At 37.4% G+C, this 18,030-nt stretch overlaps 1 long non-coding RNA gene across 4 annotated transcripts in view; it reads left to right on the top strand.

Moving 5' to 3' along the window:
* The window catches only part of LOC140624239 (uncharacterized), a 78,289-nt gene that overhangs the window by 40,810 nt on the left and 19,449 nt on the right, over positions 1–18,030 (top strand). For all 4 annotated transcript variants that reach the window (XR_012023747.1, XR_012023746.1, XR_012023744.1 and 1 more), the window contains one exon: positions 2,076–2,223. This is a non-coding gene — a long non-coding RNA (uncharacterized lncRNA). The remainder of the gene's footprint in view (positions 1–2,075; positions 2,224–18,030) is intronic.

Raw genomic sequence — 18,030 nt, 5'->3', positions numbered from 1 at the left:
TCTCTCTGTGTCTCTCATGAATAAATAAATAAAATATTTTTTTAAATTTATTCTTGAGAGAAGCAGAGACACAGGCAGAGGGAGAAGCAGGCTCCATGCAGGGAGCCCGACATGGGACTCGATCCCAGGTCTCCAGGATCACGCCCTGGGCCTAAGGCAGTGCTAAACCACTGAGCCACCTGGGCTGCCCATAAATTAAAAAGAAAAAGAAAGAAAGAAAAAGAAAAGAAATAAAATTTTCTTCCTTCTGCATGCCCATTAAATTCTGAGCTAATGTTAAGGCTTTTTATTATTTCCTCTTTTTATTTGGAATTTTTAGTGTCAATTGTAAATTTCTCAGAAGCACAGTCTGCAACTTCCTTCCTTACATGTAAAAAACACTGAATGAATGTTTGCTGTGTTGAATTAAAATCCGTAAAACTCACTGTATAGTTTTCTGTTACCTGAGTTTCCTATGAATTAGTTTTAATCTTCTTTAAATTTGGTATAGACATAAATGCAATCCACAGCATACTGAATTGAGCTCCCATTGATTCAGTTAGGAACCAGCACCCTCAGCTTTTCCTGAGTTTGTGTTTGACTCAGGGGTCTGTAGAAACAAGGCCACCAGCATGTGGTTCTCCTAGGCCTCCTCATTTTCCTCCTGAGCTGCTGCCTCTGATGCTGCTGATATAGCCACTCTGCCCATCCCAGACTTACAGGAGGAAATGTTGCATTCACTACCTTTTCAGTCCAGACTGAGACACAGTTCTTCTAATTACTTATTGCACAACTGAGATCAGGATGCATCTTTAAAAACAGTGAAAGAGTAGGGAATGATGCAATGGAAGGAAAACACACAGAATATTTACAACTATTCTAGGCCCAGGCCACTGGCTTCCAGTTTTATTTTCTTGGCAGCCCCATGACCTGGGCAGTTCACCCACCCACCCCCACCAGAATTTCCACAGCTCTCCATGGCTGAAAGTCCACATTGACCGCCCACCCTAGAGAAAGACTAATATTTGTTTCCTTACCCCATTGTAAGGCTTCCTTCCCCTAGGCTTCGTTTCTTCTTTTCCCAAGATTGATAATGGCAATATTAATTTCTTTTAAGGGACACCCAGGTCTCACTCATGGTAGCCTCTGTCCCTCACTTGTTTTATCACTCAAAGTTGGTTTGATTTGACTTATTCTGATATCTGCAGACACTTTGTTATATGAATACATATATTCATATAACAAAACCTGATTATAGTCTGAGTATAGTATACAGATTGCATTTGGGATATGGGACATCATAATTGGTTTCCGATAGCTGATGAATTTTCTCAATGACACCTAACATTGTCATTGTTAATTTTGTCAATTGCTGGTGACACTGAGATAGTGTCACTAGTTATCACAAATAACAATTTAAATTTTATTTTTTATTTTTTATATTTTTTTTAAATTTTTATTTATTTATGATAGTCACACACAGAGAGAGAGAGAGAGAGAGGCAGAGACACAGGCAGAGGGAGAAGCAGGCTCCATGCACCGGGAGCCCGACGTGGGATTCGATCCCGGGTCTCCAGGATCACGCCCCGGGCCAAAGGCAGGCACTAAACCGCTGCGCCACCCAGGGATCCCGACAATTTAAATTTTAAAATGTGATGGTAAAGTCTCAATTTCAAGTGGCTCAAAGATCTAGGAAGTGAGTATAGATAAAATTTTAAGACATTTTGTGGAGAAGGAAATAAATAGGTGTCAGGCCTGGGGTTGGAACTTGAGGGAGTGTTAGGGATCAGGTTTATATGAAATAAAGAAATATGAAGAAGGAAGAGGAGGGCAGAAAGGAGGAGATGTGAAATGAAAAGGAGAAAGGAGAGGAGGAGAAAGAGAAGGAAAGAAGATGCAAGAAATAAAAAGAGAAAGACCTTTCTAGTAAAAAAATATGATTAATTCCACTGGTTAGTTTATGATTTTATACTATTTATGATCACTTATTATCAACTTCAAACTGAGATATAAATAACACGTTCTGATTTTAAACTACTGTAGTAGAAAGTTGTAAAACATATTATTATTTTGCATCTTTTAAAAAATCTTTTAAGACTCCAAATTGTGCTCCATGGGGCTGAGGCAAGAAATTGTCAAGCTATTTGGCCTTGGAATTCAGTCATCGAGAGAGCTGCCAACTGAGCTCCGCCTTCAACAGGAGAGTGAGTTTGCTTCACTCTTCTCTGACCTCCAGCACAGAAGGTAAGTTGTCCGTAGACTTTGTAAAATTAAGATTGTTCTTCCCTTTAAGGGCAAGACCCCATTTGCTTTGATCTCTTCCTGGAATCCTAAGGTGATAAAATAGCCACTAACAAGGAAACAAGTAATGAAGAGAAAACAATGATTAATTAATGATGATTTTTATAGATGAATTCATAATGATTGTTGGTTGGTATACAGACTTTCTTGGTTGACTAAGATCAATGTGATAAATTCTTTACATTCTCTCAAGTTCTAGAATATTTTGTATTTTGGCAGGTAAGTTTTTTCAACTTGAGTGATTCTTGAACATTTAGTTTATATTTTTTGAGGTCTTTGGAATATATCAAGTACCATGAACAATACAATTGATTTGTAAGATTAAACTGAAGTCATGTGAGCAACATCCTGGTATTATATGTGATGTACAGTGTTCATGGATAAAAAAAGAAAGCTCAGCTCTCTGTTCATGTACAGAGAGGTTCTCTTCTTTGAAGAGAAATTATTTGGGAATTAAGGTGGAATATGAAGTTGGAAGCCTCCTTTGTGTTTTCTTGTTCCATGCAAGCAGAAAGCCCCTGGAATACAAAGCCTCTGTAGTAACTGCCACCGCCTCTTGCTAGTCTTTCATTTAGCAGAAGAGGAGGTCAAATGATTCTTGAAGAATAGATCCTCATTCCTCTCCTTCCCACCTCTTTCAAGCTCTGGTATCATAGAATTAATGTTAAATTGGTAACTATGCCATCTTAAGTAGCTCAGATCTAACAAGCTGAAATTTAGTTGGTTAAATGTAAATACTACTTCCCTCTGTCACCCGCCCCAAATATGATTAGGAAATGCACAGTAAATGTAGAAATGGTATATTAATAATAATTAGTATAAATGTTTTTATTTTTGATGCTTCTTTTTTTTTTCTACAGTAAGCAGCCATATTTTAATTTTTTTAAAAAAGAGTTTATTTTTAAAGTAATCTCTACACCCAGTGAAGGGCTTGAACTCCCAACCCTGACATTAAAGGTCTCATGCTCTACTGACTGAGCCAGCCAGGCACTACAGCAGCCATATCTTTATAAGAAAGGCTTAAACATCATTTAAAATTATTTTGAGGGGGGCAGCCTGGGTGGCTCAGCGGTTTAGTGCTACCTTTGGTCCAGGGCTTGATCCTGGTGACCCAGGATCAAGTCCCACGTGTGGCTCCCTGCATGGGCCTGCTTCTCCCTCTGCCTGTGTCTCTGCCTCTTTATCTCTCTCTATGTCTCTCAAGAATAAATAGATAAAATCTTTTTTAAAAATTATTTTGAGGTATACCTTAGTGGTTTAGTTGGTTAAGCAGCTGCCTTTGGCTCAGGTCATGATTCCAGGGTCCTGGGATCGAGCCCTGTATCAGGCTCCCTGATGGATGGGAAACCTGCTTCTCCCTCTCCACTGCTTGTGCTTTCTCATGCTCTCTTTCTCTCACTCACTCAAATAAATAAATAAAATCTTAAAAATAAAATAAAATAATTTTGAAAGCTCATAGTAAAATATTTTCCCCAAATTTCCTGCCTGCAAAAGTTTATGTAATTCTGTGAATAGTGGGATCTGATCTTTGCCATCTTTGGTTCTACAGAAGCCACCCTCGATCTTTCAAAGAGAGGGAATTAATACAGGGACTTCATCATCCAGATGATGGAAAACAGAAAAACTAAACAAGGGGTGGTGGTTAAAGTAACCCAGAGAAGCTCTAATCATTCTTAGTCCAAAAGGACAACAGATGAAGATGTGGTTACCAGAAGCTAATACAATGACTAGCAGTGATTGCTAGGGACAAAGGCTAGGGGCTTGTTTTTAGTAGGAGCTAGAGCCACAGAGGAGACATGGGCACTGTTATTCCTTAGGACACAAGAACAATGTCCTCATTTCTCCTTGTAAGGAAAGCTGTTAGGATAATGAAATCTTACTTGTGTCTTTCAAAGTTTTCTTCAGTGTTTTGATCCTGCAAACAGGAAATAGCCATGAGCTAAACTGAATTTTGTTCAATAATGATAGTCTGCAAGGTCCGAGTCAGTAAATGAAAGACTGGTTCATAAGATATCAGATATTTATCGATGTGTAAGCAAGGTTGTCTTTTTATCCTTTTTTTACATTATAATATAAAATAATAATTTTGTGCAAATTTTGCAAGACTTTTACTTATGCCCTCCCACTTGTCACTCTGTAGTATAGAGAATAGAAAGTTAATAACAGCTGTATTTTTTATACTTTCCATGTGCAAAACTCTGTTCTAAGAGCTTTATATGTATTAATGCTCTTAATTCTCAAAGCAATCTTCTTATGAGGTAAGTAGTATGATTAACCCTTTTATGGAAGAGGAAGTTGAAGTACAGAGAGGTTTGCTAAGGGCACAGTATCATATATAGATGACATGGTCATGTTTCAGGGTACGAGAAATGGCCTTTGCGATCAGCTATGGTATGTGATTACTGCCACAGAAAAAAGGTCCTCAGATAAATGGACACTGATTTGGAACACTAAAATGGAACACTGATTTCTTGTAGACGTTGCCCACATGCCAGCACCTTCAACCAAGCCACCATCCTCTCTTACCTATACCACTACGGTGGACTCTGGACTTATCTTGTCCCTCCCGTCCTTAACCTCTTCAGTCCTTATTCTGCAGGGCAACCAGAAGAACCTTTTAAAAGCACAATTCCTCTTCTCAAAGCCTTCCACTGGTTGTCCATTGTTAGTTGTTAGCAACATTACTTAAAAATACTGTATGATGGTTTCATTGGGCAGGCATCACCCAGGGAGTTGGAAGGGCCGTTGCTTTCCTGCTGTGACCGGGCAACCATTTACCTACCTATCTTCACCTGAAAGGACATTGTTTTTACTTTTCTTATACTCAGGCCATGAGCAAGCTCTGTAAATGAGTCAGAAAATCCTGAAAGTATCCTCACCGTCTACCTATGAGTAGGGCATTGATCCCTGGGCAGCAGTTTCAGAAAGTCTGCAGACTTGAATGTTCGACTCGACTCATCCCTAGAGACCCCCTGAGGGCTTGTGAGTCTGCTGAAGCTTCTGGCAAAGTGACAGCCATTTTGTTACGTCTCTCAATGGTGCTATTTGTTTTGGCCTTTCCTGGGTAAATTTGGTGTACAGCCAGGGCAATAAAGGGCACTCTTCAGACTAGAGTTGGAAAAGGCAGCTAGGATGAATCTCTAAGTAGCAGAGAGGGATGTAGGGCAAAGGAAACTGGCTAAGGACACAGATGAGCTAAAATTCACAACTTACGCACTTATATTTGACCAAACAGCAAAAGCCAAAAGAATGCTACAATGGGCCTTCACATGCTGGGAGAAATGCTTAGTCCCTGGGGTGCTCTACATTTCATCCCTGTGGCAATGAACCATGCCAGGATTTCAACCTAAGTGCTGCTCTTTTTTTTTTTTTTTTTAATTCATTTATTTATTTATGATAGTCACACAGAGAGAGAGAGAGAGAGAGAGGCAGAGACACAGGCAGAGGGAGAAGCAGGCTCCGTGCACCGGGAGCCCGACGTGGGATTCGATCCCGGGTCTCCAGGATCGCGCCCTGGGCCAAAGGCAGGCGCCAAACCGCTGCGCCACCCAGGGATCCCCTTAAGTGCTGCTCTTAACTGGCAAAATATCTTAGGTGTTTCATATGTATGATTAATGAAAAAGAGACAGTCAGTATGATAAGCTTGACACCATCTTTGGCCTGTCTAGTTGCATTCATATTTCTGAGAAGAAAGAAGAATAACTGGTATTTAAATAAAAGGAATATTTAACTGGATGATAAACAAAGGGCATGACAAAATATCTTTGGCAAAAATTATGCTTCCATAGACTAGTTGCAGCTGTTCAAAGTTACTAGAATAACTCAGAAAAAGTTTTTGTTTTTCATTGCTTCATGAAGTTGGCAAAGACGAGCTATGCATGATGACTGCAACTAGAATAATGTTATTGCTAGTTGTCATATTTTAATCTAAAGAAGTAGCCATAACTCTTAACAAGATTTTCCTGCTTATGACATATGAAGTCCTATGGGTTCTATAAAAGAACTTTGAAATCTCTCTCATTGCTTCAGACTTTATGCAGCCAAAATGATTACTGAGGACATTTCAGCCTGCATTTTTTAAAATTCAGAGGTTATTCACACTGACTTCTCATGCTGTGACTTCATGCAAGGCATCATTAATCACATGTATTATTAATATGTTAACTCTCCCTTCAAACACTTCATTGATGTACATATGTACCTAAGTATATTTTTAAATCTGAAATTAATGAAAACTACCTTTTGGGTGAAGAAAAAACACATTTGTTTTATTGCACCTTGCATTGTAAGACGTCACAATCTAGTACCTCATAAATATTTTCCCCTCTTAAATCATTGCCTGGAAAATAAGTTTGTCTCACTTTTTCCATAAAGCTAAAGTTGTAGAGGTTAAACTTTGTAAATGTTACAAAAGAGTTTCCTCCATGAATAACCACAAGCTCAGGCAACTGGAAAGGTCTTCAAGAAATGACACAATTTTGCATGAAGCCAGATATGTCTACTACATACTGACAGTTATTCTATTATTCAGATGCGCTGAGATAGATTATCTAGACCTTCTTGCTATGGTAGCCTGTCTCATAGTAAATCATCCTTTTTCATTGTTTGTTCTATGAAACTTAATGTGATGCTGAATTTTTTTTTAAGATTTTATTTATTTATTCATGATAGACATAGGGGGAGAGAGAGGCAGAGACACAGGCAGAGGGAGAAGCAGGCTCCATGCAGGGAGCCTGATGTGGGACTTGATCCCGGGACTCCAGGATCGCACCCTGGGCCAAAGGCAGGTGCTAAACCACTGAGCCACCCAGGATCCCCGATGCTGAATTTTTCGAAGTTATTTTTCATTCCAGTTAGTTAACCTACAGGGTTATATTAGTTTTAAGGTACATAATATCTTATATTTCAGGCGTAAAATATATAGTTTTGGTTCCATATACCATCTAGTGCTCATCACAAGTGCACTCCTCAATTCCCATCACTTACTTAACCCATCCCCCACCCACCTCCCCTCTGGTAACCATTAGATTGAGAATCTGTTTCTTGCTTCGTCTCCCTCTCTCTCATTTTTTTGCCTTTGTTTCTTAAATTCCACATATGAGTGAAATTATATAGTATTTGTCTTACTGAGACTGACTTATTTTGCTTAGCATTATATTCTCTAGCTGCATCCGTGTTGTTGCAAATGGCAAAATTCCATTCTTTTTTATGGCTGAATAGTATTCCATAGTATAACTACATATACTACACACACACACACACACACAGAGTGTGAAGACCACACCCTGAGCCCAAGGCAGGCGCTGAACCGCTGAGCCCCCAGGCATCCCTCAACACCATTTTTTGAAGAGATGGTCTTTTTCCTATTGCATATTCTTTACTGCTATGTTGAAGATTAATTGACCATATAATCGTGAGTTTATTTCTGGATTTTCTGTTCTGTTCCATTGATCTATATGCCCATTTTTGTGTCAGTACCATACTTTTTCTGTTATTAGAGCTTTGTAATAAAGCTTGAAGTCTGGAATTGTGATTCCTCCAGCTTTGCTTTTCTTTTTTAAGATTGCTTTGGCTATTCAGGCTCTTTGGTAGTTCCATATAAATTTTATTATTGTTTATTCAATTTCTGTGAAAAAATGCTGTTGGTATTTTTATAGAGATTGCATTCAATGTGCAGGTTGCTTTGGGTAGTATAGACATGTTCTTCCAATCCATGAGCATTGAATGTGTCTCCTTTCCTTTGTGTCATCTTTAATTTCTTTTATTAGTGTTTTATAGTTTTCAGAGTAGAAGTGTTGAACCTCTTTGGTTAGGTTTATTCTAATGTATCTTATTATTTTGGGTGCAGTTGTAAATGGGATTGTTTTCTTAATTTCTCTGTCAGCTGCTTCATTATTGGTCTATACAAATGCAATAGATTTCTTCACATTGATTTTGTTTCCTGCAATTTTACTGAGTTTATCAGTTCCAGTGTTTTTTTCTTGGTGGAGTCTTTAGGGTTTCTATGTATAGTATCATGTCATCTGCAAATAGTGAAAGTTTTACTTCTTCCTTACATATTTGGATGCTTTTTATTTCTTTTTGTTGTCTGACTACTATGGCTAGGATTTCTGTTACTTTGTTGAGTAAAAGTGGTTGGAGTGAATATCCTTGTTTTGTTCTTGACCTTAGGGGAAAAGCCCTCAGGTTTTTTTCTTATTTTTTTATTTTTATTTTATTTTTATTTTTTTATTTGTTTATGATAGTCACAGAGAGAGAGAGAGAGAGAGAGAGAGAGAGGCAGAGACACAGACAGAGGGAGAAGCAGGCCCCATGCACTGGGAGCCCGATGTGGGATTCGATCCCAGGTCTCCAGGATCACGCCCTGGGCCAAAGGCAGGCGCCAAACCGCTGCGCCACCCAGGGATCCCGGTTTTTTTCTTATTAAGGATGATGTTAGCTGTGGGTTTTTCATAGACAGCCTCTAATACATTGAGGTATGTTCCCTCTAAACCTGTTTTGTTGAGGGATTTTATCATGATGGATGTTGTACTTTGTCAAATGCTTTCTCTGCATCTATTGAATCATATGGTTCTATACTTTCTCCTATTGATGTGATGTATCACACTGATTGATATGCAAATTTTGAACCACGTTTGCAACCCAGGAATAAATCCCACTTGATTGTGGTGAATGATTTTTTTTTTTAATGTTGAATTTGGTTTCCTGGTATTTTGTTGAGATTTTGGCATCTATGTTCATCAGGGATGACTGTAGTTCTCTTTCCTTGTAGTGTCTTTGGCTTTAGTATCTGGGTAATGCTGGCCTCATAGAATGAATTTGGAAACTTTCCTTCCTTTTCTGTTTTTTTTTTTTTTTTGAATAGTTTAAGAGGAATAGGTATTAACTCTTCTTTAAATGTTTGATAGAATTTACCTGTGAAGTCATCTGGTCCTGGACTTCTGTTTGTTGGGATTTTTTCTTTTTAATTTTTATTTATTTATGATAGTCACACAGAGAGAGAGAGAGAGAGAGAGGCAGAGGGAGAAGCAGGCTCCATGCACCGGGAGCCTGACGTGGGATTCGATCCTGGGTCTCCAGGATCGCGCCCTGGGCCAAAGGCAGGCGCCAAACCGCTGTGCCACCCAGGGATCCCTGTTTGTTGGGATTTACTGACTCCATTTCTTTGCTGGTTATCAGTCTATTCAAATTTTCTATTTCTTCCTGTTTCAGTTTTGGTAGTTTACATGTTTCTAGGGATTTACTCATTTCTTTTAGGTTGTCCAATTTGTTGACATATAGTTTTTCATAATATTCTCTTATGATTGTATTTCTGAGGTGTTGGTGGTTATTTCTCCTCTCTTATAAGTGATTTCATTTGAGTCCTTTCTCTTTTTTTCTTGATAAGGTTGGCTGGAAGTTTATCAAGTGTATTGATTTTTTTCCAAAGGACCAGCTCCTGGTTTCATTGATCTGTTCTATTGTGTTGTTTATTTGTTTAGTTTATATATTATTTATTTCTACTCTAATCTTTATTGTTTCCTTCCTTCTGCTAGTTTTAGGCTTTGTTTGCTGTTTTTTTTCTGTCTTAGGTGCAAGGTTTGGTTACTTATTTGAGATTTTTCTTGCTTCTTGAGATAGGTCTGTATTACTATAAACTTCCCTCTTAGAACGGCTTTTACTGTGCTGCCCAATTTTTGTTGCTAAGAATTGAACTCAGGCTTGCTATGGCTTTACTCTTGGAAGACAGAACAGCTGGCCAAAAACAAAAAAACAAAAAACAAAAAAAACACTGAGTGATTACTGAGTGAAAAAAAAGTTTTTAAAAGATTTTATTCATTTATTCATGAGAGACATACAGAGAAAGGCAGATAAACAGGCAGAGGGAGAATCAGACTTCCCACAGGGAGCCTAATGTGGGACCTGATCCCAGGACCCCGGGATCATGACCTGGCCAAAGGCAGACACTCAACCACTGAGCCACACAGGTGCCCCTACTGAGTGAAAATCGAAGAGAAGCTAATCTTTGGTGATATTTTGCTATTATAGATGTTTTAGTGCTTTTCAAGTGTTGATATAAAAATGTCATTTATTTAATTTATTTGAAAAAAATTGAAGAGAAAAATAATTGTGGAACTTCTCCTGCAAATGACTGAAATTCTTACATCAAACTAAGCCATTTTTTATCTAGTGTTGATATGGGAACACAATTATTTTCCAGTGAAAGTATTCAGTTCCTTAAATTAGCTCCATACGTCTCTACATTGTTTCCAGTGGATTAAGGCAAGTTCACATTTGAAGTATGAGGGTCCTGAAATTGAAGTCAAATGTGCTCAACAGTCAATAAAGCACTTTCTAACTGTTTTCCTTAGAATTGTGATATTAAAAGCAGTGACTAAACATGTGAAATGATAGCAAGACAATGACGATAAATGTAAACCTCAAACACAAATTATTACCACATTAATGTTTGCATTTAGGGGATACAAATCTGAAATTCTTGTATTTCTTTTTTTTTTTTTAAGATTTTATTCATCCATTCATGAGAGACAGAGAGAGAGGCAGAGACATAGGTAGAGGAAGAAGCAGGCTCCTTATAGGGAGTTCAGTGTGGGACTTAATCACAGAACCCCGGGATCACATCCTGAGCCAAAGACAAATACTCAACTGCTGAGCCACCCAGGCATCCAATTCTTGTATTTCTATTTAATGTTCAATATGCTTGTGTGAGTAGATGCTCCTTTTTTTTTTTAAAATTTTTATTTATTTATGATAGTCACAGAGAGAGAGAGGCAGAGACATAGGCAGAGGGAGAGGGAGAAGCAGGCTCCATGCACCGGGAGCCCGACGTGGGATTCGATCCCGGGTCTCCAGGATCGGGCCCTGGGCCAAAGGCAGGCGCTAAACCGCTGCGCCACCCAGGGTTCCCTGATGCTCCATTTTTAATTAGGGGTTTTTACATGTGAATATGAATTTTGAATTTCTATATGTAATATAAGCACCAAAAAGCTTGCCTTACCTGGTGTTACTCATTGTGAAATATCTTGCCCAATCAGTTAATGAACACAAACCTAAATATAAGCTATTTTTAATCATAAAACATCATTTATTTAGCAAATATGAACTATGTCCCAGTATCAGGCCATCTACTAGGTGAAGGAAATATAGCTAATGATTTCCAATATAAACAACCATCCTCTAAAATGTTTGTCATGGGTTAGAATAGATGTACTAGGAAATCAATAAAACTTATGTAAGCTTACGTACTTTAAGAAATTTTGCTATTTTCTTTAGATACATTGTCTGTATTATATTTAATATTTATCATTATAAAAATAGAATATTCTTATGACTGTCAAAAATATAGACAAGTTAAAAAAAGAAAGACACTCCAACATATATATAATATTTTGGTGTATTTCCTTCCAGATTTTTAAATACATATTTTTAAAAATGTTTATAATATATTACAATCAAAACTGAGAAAAATTGGAAAACATAAAATTAAAAGGTGAATTTATTCACCATAAAAATGTATCATTAATATGACTTTGATGTATTTGAAAATATGTTTATAACATGAAAAAACTTTAAGGATATGTAATAGGAAAAACTTTAAGGATATTTAAGTGCAAATGTTCAAAATATAAAGTTTTATATACCCATTTATATTTAAAAGTTGTATCATAATCTTGGAAACATGTTATTTTGACTTATAAACCAAAACCAAATGTTTGCAATGGCCTTTGGACTGACCATATTTCTGCAACATATAAAATGTATAAAAGAAAACAATCCCAAGTATTTGGGAGCAAAGATACAGGTCAAGAGATCGTATTCAGGGGTACTTGGATGGCTCATTCAGTTAAGTGTCTGCCTTCATCTCAGGTCATGATCCCAGTTCTAGGATTGAGCCCCACATTGGGCTCCCTGCTTAGTGAGGAGTCTGTTCCTCCCTCTCCCTCGACATGCCACTCCCCTGCTTGTTCTCTCTCTCTCTCTCTCTCTCTCTCTTAAATAAATAAATAAAACCTTTTAAAAACTAAAGATTGTATTAAGGCTACAATTTAGATAAATTAAATCTTTCCTTTTTCCTGCAATTTAAACACACACACATATCTCTAAGTTTTTATTCTTAGAAAATAAAAACTGGGCACAGTTTTTTTTTTTAATCTATCACCTCAGAAAATATACAATATAAAAAATTACCAGGGGTAATTTTATTTCTGAATTTTTTTACTAGAACTGAGGTACAAATTTTGTTTAATCTGGAATTAAAAGTTTTGGGGGGTGTCTGGGTAGATCAGTTGGTCAAACATCCAACTCCTGATTTTGGCTCAGGTTATGATCTCAGAGTCATGCGATCAAGCCCCATGTGGGGCTCCATGCTCAGCAGAGCGTATATTTGAGGATTCTTTCTCTCCCTCTCCTCTCTCTCCCCATTCACGTGCACATGTGTGCACTCTCCCTCTCTCAAATAAAATAAATAGATCTTTTTAAAAAATGTTTTTAAGGCACGGTTCATTCAACCATGAACCATGGTGAATTCTCCAGCTGACCCTGAGATAAGGATTCATATATAGTATTTAATAATATATAAATTTAATACATTAAATATAATTAAATATAAACATATACAAATATTAAGGATTTATTGAGGAAGTGCTCCCAGGAGGAGCAGGTAAGAGAGTGTAGGAAGCAGGACTGAAAAGGGGGAAGGAAATGATCAAGAGAGAAATTTCAAGTTATTTTTCAGCCTCAGACTGATTCTACTGGGTTCCCTGGAGCCTAAATTACCCCTGAGATGTCTCCCACTTTGAGGCAAAGTCTGGTCTGTCAAACTCCCACACAAGTCAGTACTTGGCTATAGGTTTTCCCAGGAATGTAGTGCCTTCAGGCACTTCCATTTTTCTGCTCAAAGAACAAGGGCAGAAGGCGGTCCACCAGTTCAGGGATCAGTCCTCTGAAGAAAGGATCCAAGGGGCTGTGTGATTCCCGGGGGTATTTGCTACACATGATTGTCACAAATCTTCATTTAAGTTGGGAAATGTGATTCTCTGTTTTGCTGGGCCAAAGTGTCTGAGATAGGGGTTCAACTACGAGGGAGAGTTTTATAAGTCCAAGGATATATTTAGAACTTGGACATTTTCATGGAAACTGTGATTGGAAGTTGGAGTAGAGAGTGGTGGTAGGGATCTCTTAGGTGTATGTGATAAGGAGCAGAAAGAAGAGGATCTTTGAAAGTGTGAAGCATAGGCAGGAGAGGAAAAAAGTAAAATAATTACAAGCTATGCAGATCATATTCATTAAGGGAGGATGTGTAGCTCAGATAAACCGTCATTGCCCAGACTCCAGGCGAAGGTTGGTCAGAAAATTCTCAGCTCATATCTGAAGCGGCCAGAACAGTTTCCATGTGAGTGCAGAGAACTTGACTTGGGCTCCAGGCTGGCAAGTAGCCTGGGTCTCTGGAGAACTAGGAAATCTGGAGAAGTAAAATTCAGAGGAGGCCTGGGGTGATGGTTTGCCTAGCAAGAAACGACAGTGACCCTGAGTCAAGGCCAAAGGCCGGGCCAGCTGCCTTCAAGGGGAATGCAAGTGAAGCCATCCAGGAACAGACTGTCTAAGGCTCTAAACCTGTGCCAAGTCAATTGAGGAATGTGAGACTGTGTACTTGCAAATTACCTCAACACTACATAATTTGTATTCTGAAATTTTCTCACACTTTAACAGAGATTCAGAGCCTTTTCAGATGTTTTGGTGTGTGTATGCTAATGAATCCTGAGGGTGCTGCATTGCTGGAGACAGCACAAGGTTGGATATTGCTGGGAAGAAAAGTGAGAAAAGGAAGACAGTGATCCCTTCTGTGTGGTCTTCAGCGGAGCTATCCTGCCTTGTGGTTACCTGGAAACTTATACAAAGCAAGTGTTAGAGGGAACCCATTGAGGGGAGACTTCTATTCATGCCTTAATTTTGAGTACACCATTTGGAAGCTGTATATCTTTTATTTTATTTATTTTGTGTGTGTGTGTGTGTGTGTGTGTGTGTGTGTGTTTTTGTATATCTTTTAGTTGATTAGCATACTGGCAAACTATTTACCAAAAAAAAAAAAAAAAATTCACCGCAGATCATAATTGTAAGTCTTCAACATAGAGGATAGCTTGGTTAGTATGTATTCTAGAAAACTACTTTTTAACATTAAAAAAGAAATAACAGAGAGCTAAGAAAGGAGAGTATTTTATGACCATAATTTTTACTTCTACTTCATTTCTGCACCCAAGAACATAAGTGTCAATAGGTATCATTTGAGTTCCTGAGATCTATCTCCATTGTCTTATACTAGCATTCAAGTTGGGCACACATGTTGACTAAAGGGTATTTCTCTCACAAAAACCAGAAGATTATGAGCTCATACTTTTTTTTTTTTTTTTTTTAATGCTCAGATGATAGTTCAAAAAGGTTCAGACTACTCAATTTCTTCTCTGTGCACCAGAGAGGATATTTATGATTAGATTCACTCCTCACAGGGAATACGCCAAGAAAGTTTTGTTCTTTTTAAGATCTTTTTATTGTGGAAAATTTCAAATACGTAGAAAAGGAGAGATTAGTATAATAAAAGCCCGTGTCACTGTCACTCAGTTATGCAAAAATTATCACCTTTGGACAATTTTGTTTCGTTTATACCTTCATCTACTTCCATTTTACCTGATGGACTGTTTTGAAAGCAAATCTCAGGTATCATTTCACCCATAAATAGTTCAGTAAAAAAATGAGGTATATTACATGTATCTTTAGTTTCCAATAAATAATAGGCTCTTTTCTCTTCTCTCTCCTCCCCTTCTACACTTTCCTTCTCTCTCTTTTCTCCCTGTGTTTCTTATTTTTACAATTTGTTGAAGAAACTGAGTTATTTGCTCTGTAGAATTTTCCATAGTCTGAGTTTTGCCAATTGCATTCCAATGATATCACTTAATAAGTTCTTCTGTCTTTTTCTTTCCTAAAAATTAGAAGTACAGTTTTGATAATCCAGGTTAAATTATTTTATTTTATTTTATTTTATTGACTACTCGATAAATGTTTTTAATTTTTTTATTACAGCTACTAGTTGTGGCTTTCCATTGGTGATAAACAATATCAGGTTATTTCTTTTTGTGATATTACCACTATTTATGATCACTGCTTGCACTTACTCATTTACTAGAGATCACAAAATAGTGATATTTTAATTCTATCATTCCATTTTCATTTATTATTTAGAATACTTTAATAAAGAGAAATTTTCTCCTCATTCTTTGGTTACCCAATGATACAGCTTGTAAAGGAAAGACTATAAAATGTTTGATTTCATCCTTGCTTATAGTTTTCAAGTAATACATTCTTTCCAGTTATCCAAAGATGATAAATGAATTGTTTTGTTTTTGTTTTTTTAACATATAGGATTTATTTTAAACCACTGCTATCATTATCCTGATTGATGCTCATGCTGTCTCATCTTTGACCAATGGAAAAAGCCACTTTTAATGAACGCTTTTAATCTCAAGGGGACAGACATGCATATGATATTACATATAAAAAAATTGGAACCCAAACTTAATAAAGGAAAACCTATCTCCCTGATGTCAAAACACTTCTTTATCACCAAATGTGTGGAGTACCTGCCCCCACCCCACCCCAACACACACACTGACCAATTTTCTGATGCCTGCTGGATGTGCTACAATTCAATTCAATTCTGACACTATTGGGATGCCTGAGTGGCTGAGCGGCTGAGCATCTGCCTTCTGTTCAGGGTGTGATCCTGGAGTCCCAGGATTGAGTCCCACATTGGGCTTCCTTCAGGAGGTCTGCTTCTTCTTCTACCTATGTCTCTGCCTCTCTGTCTCTGTGTCTCCCATGAATACAAAAATAAAATCCTAAAAAAAAAAAAAAAAAATTCTTACACTATCTACTGGGAGATAGCATCAGCTCCCACAATTTAAGAGCTCAGTCCCCATGTGACTGCCCCTACTTTAAATGCCAGTCACCAGTCCAGACCTCTCATATTGCTGCCTGACGTGCCCATAATCCCCTCCTCAGATTAGATAACTTGCTAGAACAGCTCACAGATCTCAGGAAAAATTTACTCACTATGACTGGTTTATAATTTTAAAAATTATTTCATACATTACTCATAAAGACATGATATCATTTCATCCAAAAAAGCAAAAAGCCACAATGAGAGAAAATAAGTAAATGTAATATAGTATATAGTAATTCACATTATCAATAAACATAAGACAAAACTCTTGTAGAAATCTAGTAAATAATGATTTTATTTTACAGAAGAAAAAAGTGAGGATCAAAAAGGTTAAATCACTTGCTTACATGAATAGGAACAAAGTTGAAATTTACTCTTCTAACTTTGGAATTCAGACCTCATGCTCTCTCATACCAATGACTGAGGAAATCTGGGTGTCTGTCAGCTAGATAGACTTTTTTGTGGCTCCCCTCATTGTCCAGAATTCGTGAATTTAGAATGAGGAATATTCTCCATTTCTGTTTTTTTTTTTTTTTTTTTTTTTTTTTTTTTTAGTTTTATTTATTTATGATAGTCACAGAGAGAGAGAGAGAGGCAGGGACACAGGCAGAGGGAGAAGCAGGCTCCATGCACCAGGAGCCTGACGTGGGATTCGATCCCGGGTCTCCAGGATCGCGCCCTGGGCCAAAGGCAGGCGCCAAACCCCTGCGCCACCCAGGGATCCCTCTCCATTTCTGAATACCAGAGACCCTAACTAAATTTACATTACATTATATTATTCAGTTATTTTTTGCTTCAAAATAGAGCATACTTTTTCCATTAAGCTTATTTTTTTTTAAGATTTTATTTATTTATTCACGAGAGACACAGAGAGAGGCAGAGACACAGACAGAGGGAGAAGCAGGCTCCCTGCAGGGAGCCCGATGTGGGATTCGATCCTGGAGAATCTGGGATCATGCCCTGAGCCAAAGGCAGGCGCTCAACCACTGAGCCACCCAGGCGTCCCTCCATTAGGCTTTAAATGTTAGCAAAGTAATTACATGTTCATCTTGATTAAAGAAAAATATATTTTAAGCTGTCTTCGATTGAAGAACACATCTTACGATAATGAATATTTTGTTTAATCAACCTCTTAATCTAAAAGTAACATAAAAAGTATTTTTGGTGACTTTCATATATTTATCTATTAAGTTATCCTCTCTATGCATTCAAATACAAATGATATGTTCAAGCTTTAAATACTTAATGCAGTGTTAATCCTCTCTACTCCCTAGATGTGATCATAAATTCAAAGCACATTCCCATGTTAAAAACTTTCTGACTTATTCATTAGAGCTTTTTACAAACAAACTAGAAGTCAACAGGATGTCTTAAAAATTTTCATTTGTAACAGTGTTAAAAAAATTGCCATTTTGATCTAAAGAAAAGGTATGACTAGTTTGTTTCAATTTTAGACAATGCTGGGGAAAAAAAACCTGTCATTTTTGATTGCATGATTGTCCTGGAAAAAACACAATAAACAGAAATGGACTTCAGTGTTATAGCCACAGATCAATGATTTACAATCGTTTCCCCTCCCCAAATCCCCAGAAATATGTTATCACAATTCTATCAGTAACAAAGCACTAGTGTAGGCATAATAGACTCTCTAGGAGGTGGTTTTTTTTCTTTTTCTTTTTAAGATTTTATTTATTTATTCATGAGAGAATAAATAAGCTCCATGCAGGGAGCCTGTTGTGGGACTCGAACCCCAGAAC

The sequence above is a fragment of the Canis lupus genome, chromosome 34 (assembly GCF_048164855.1).
Source record: "Canis lupus baileyi chromosome 34, mCanLup2.hap1, whole genome shotgun sequence".
In the NCBI taxonomy this organism is placed as follows: Eukaryota; Metazoa; Chordata; class Mammalia; order Carnivora; family Canidae; genus Canis; species Canis lupus.
This window is presented reverse-complemented; position numbering and strand designations above follow the sequence as displayed.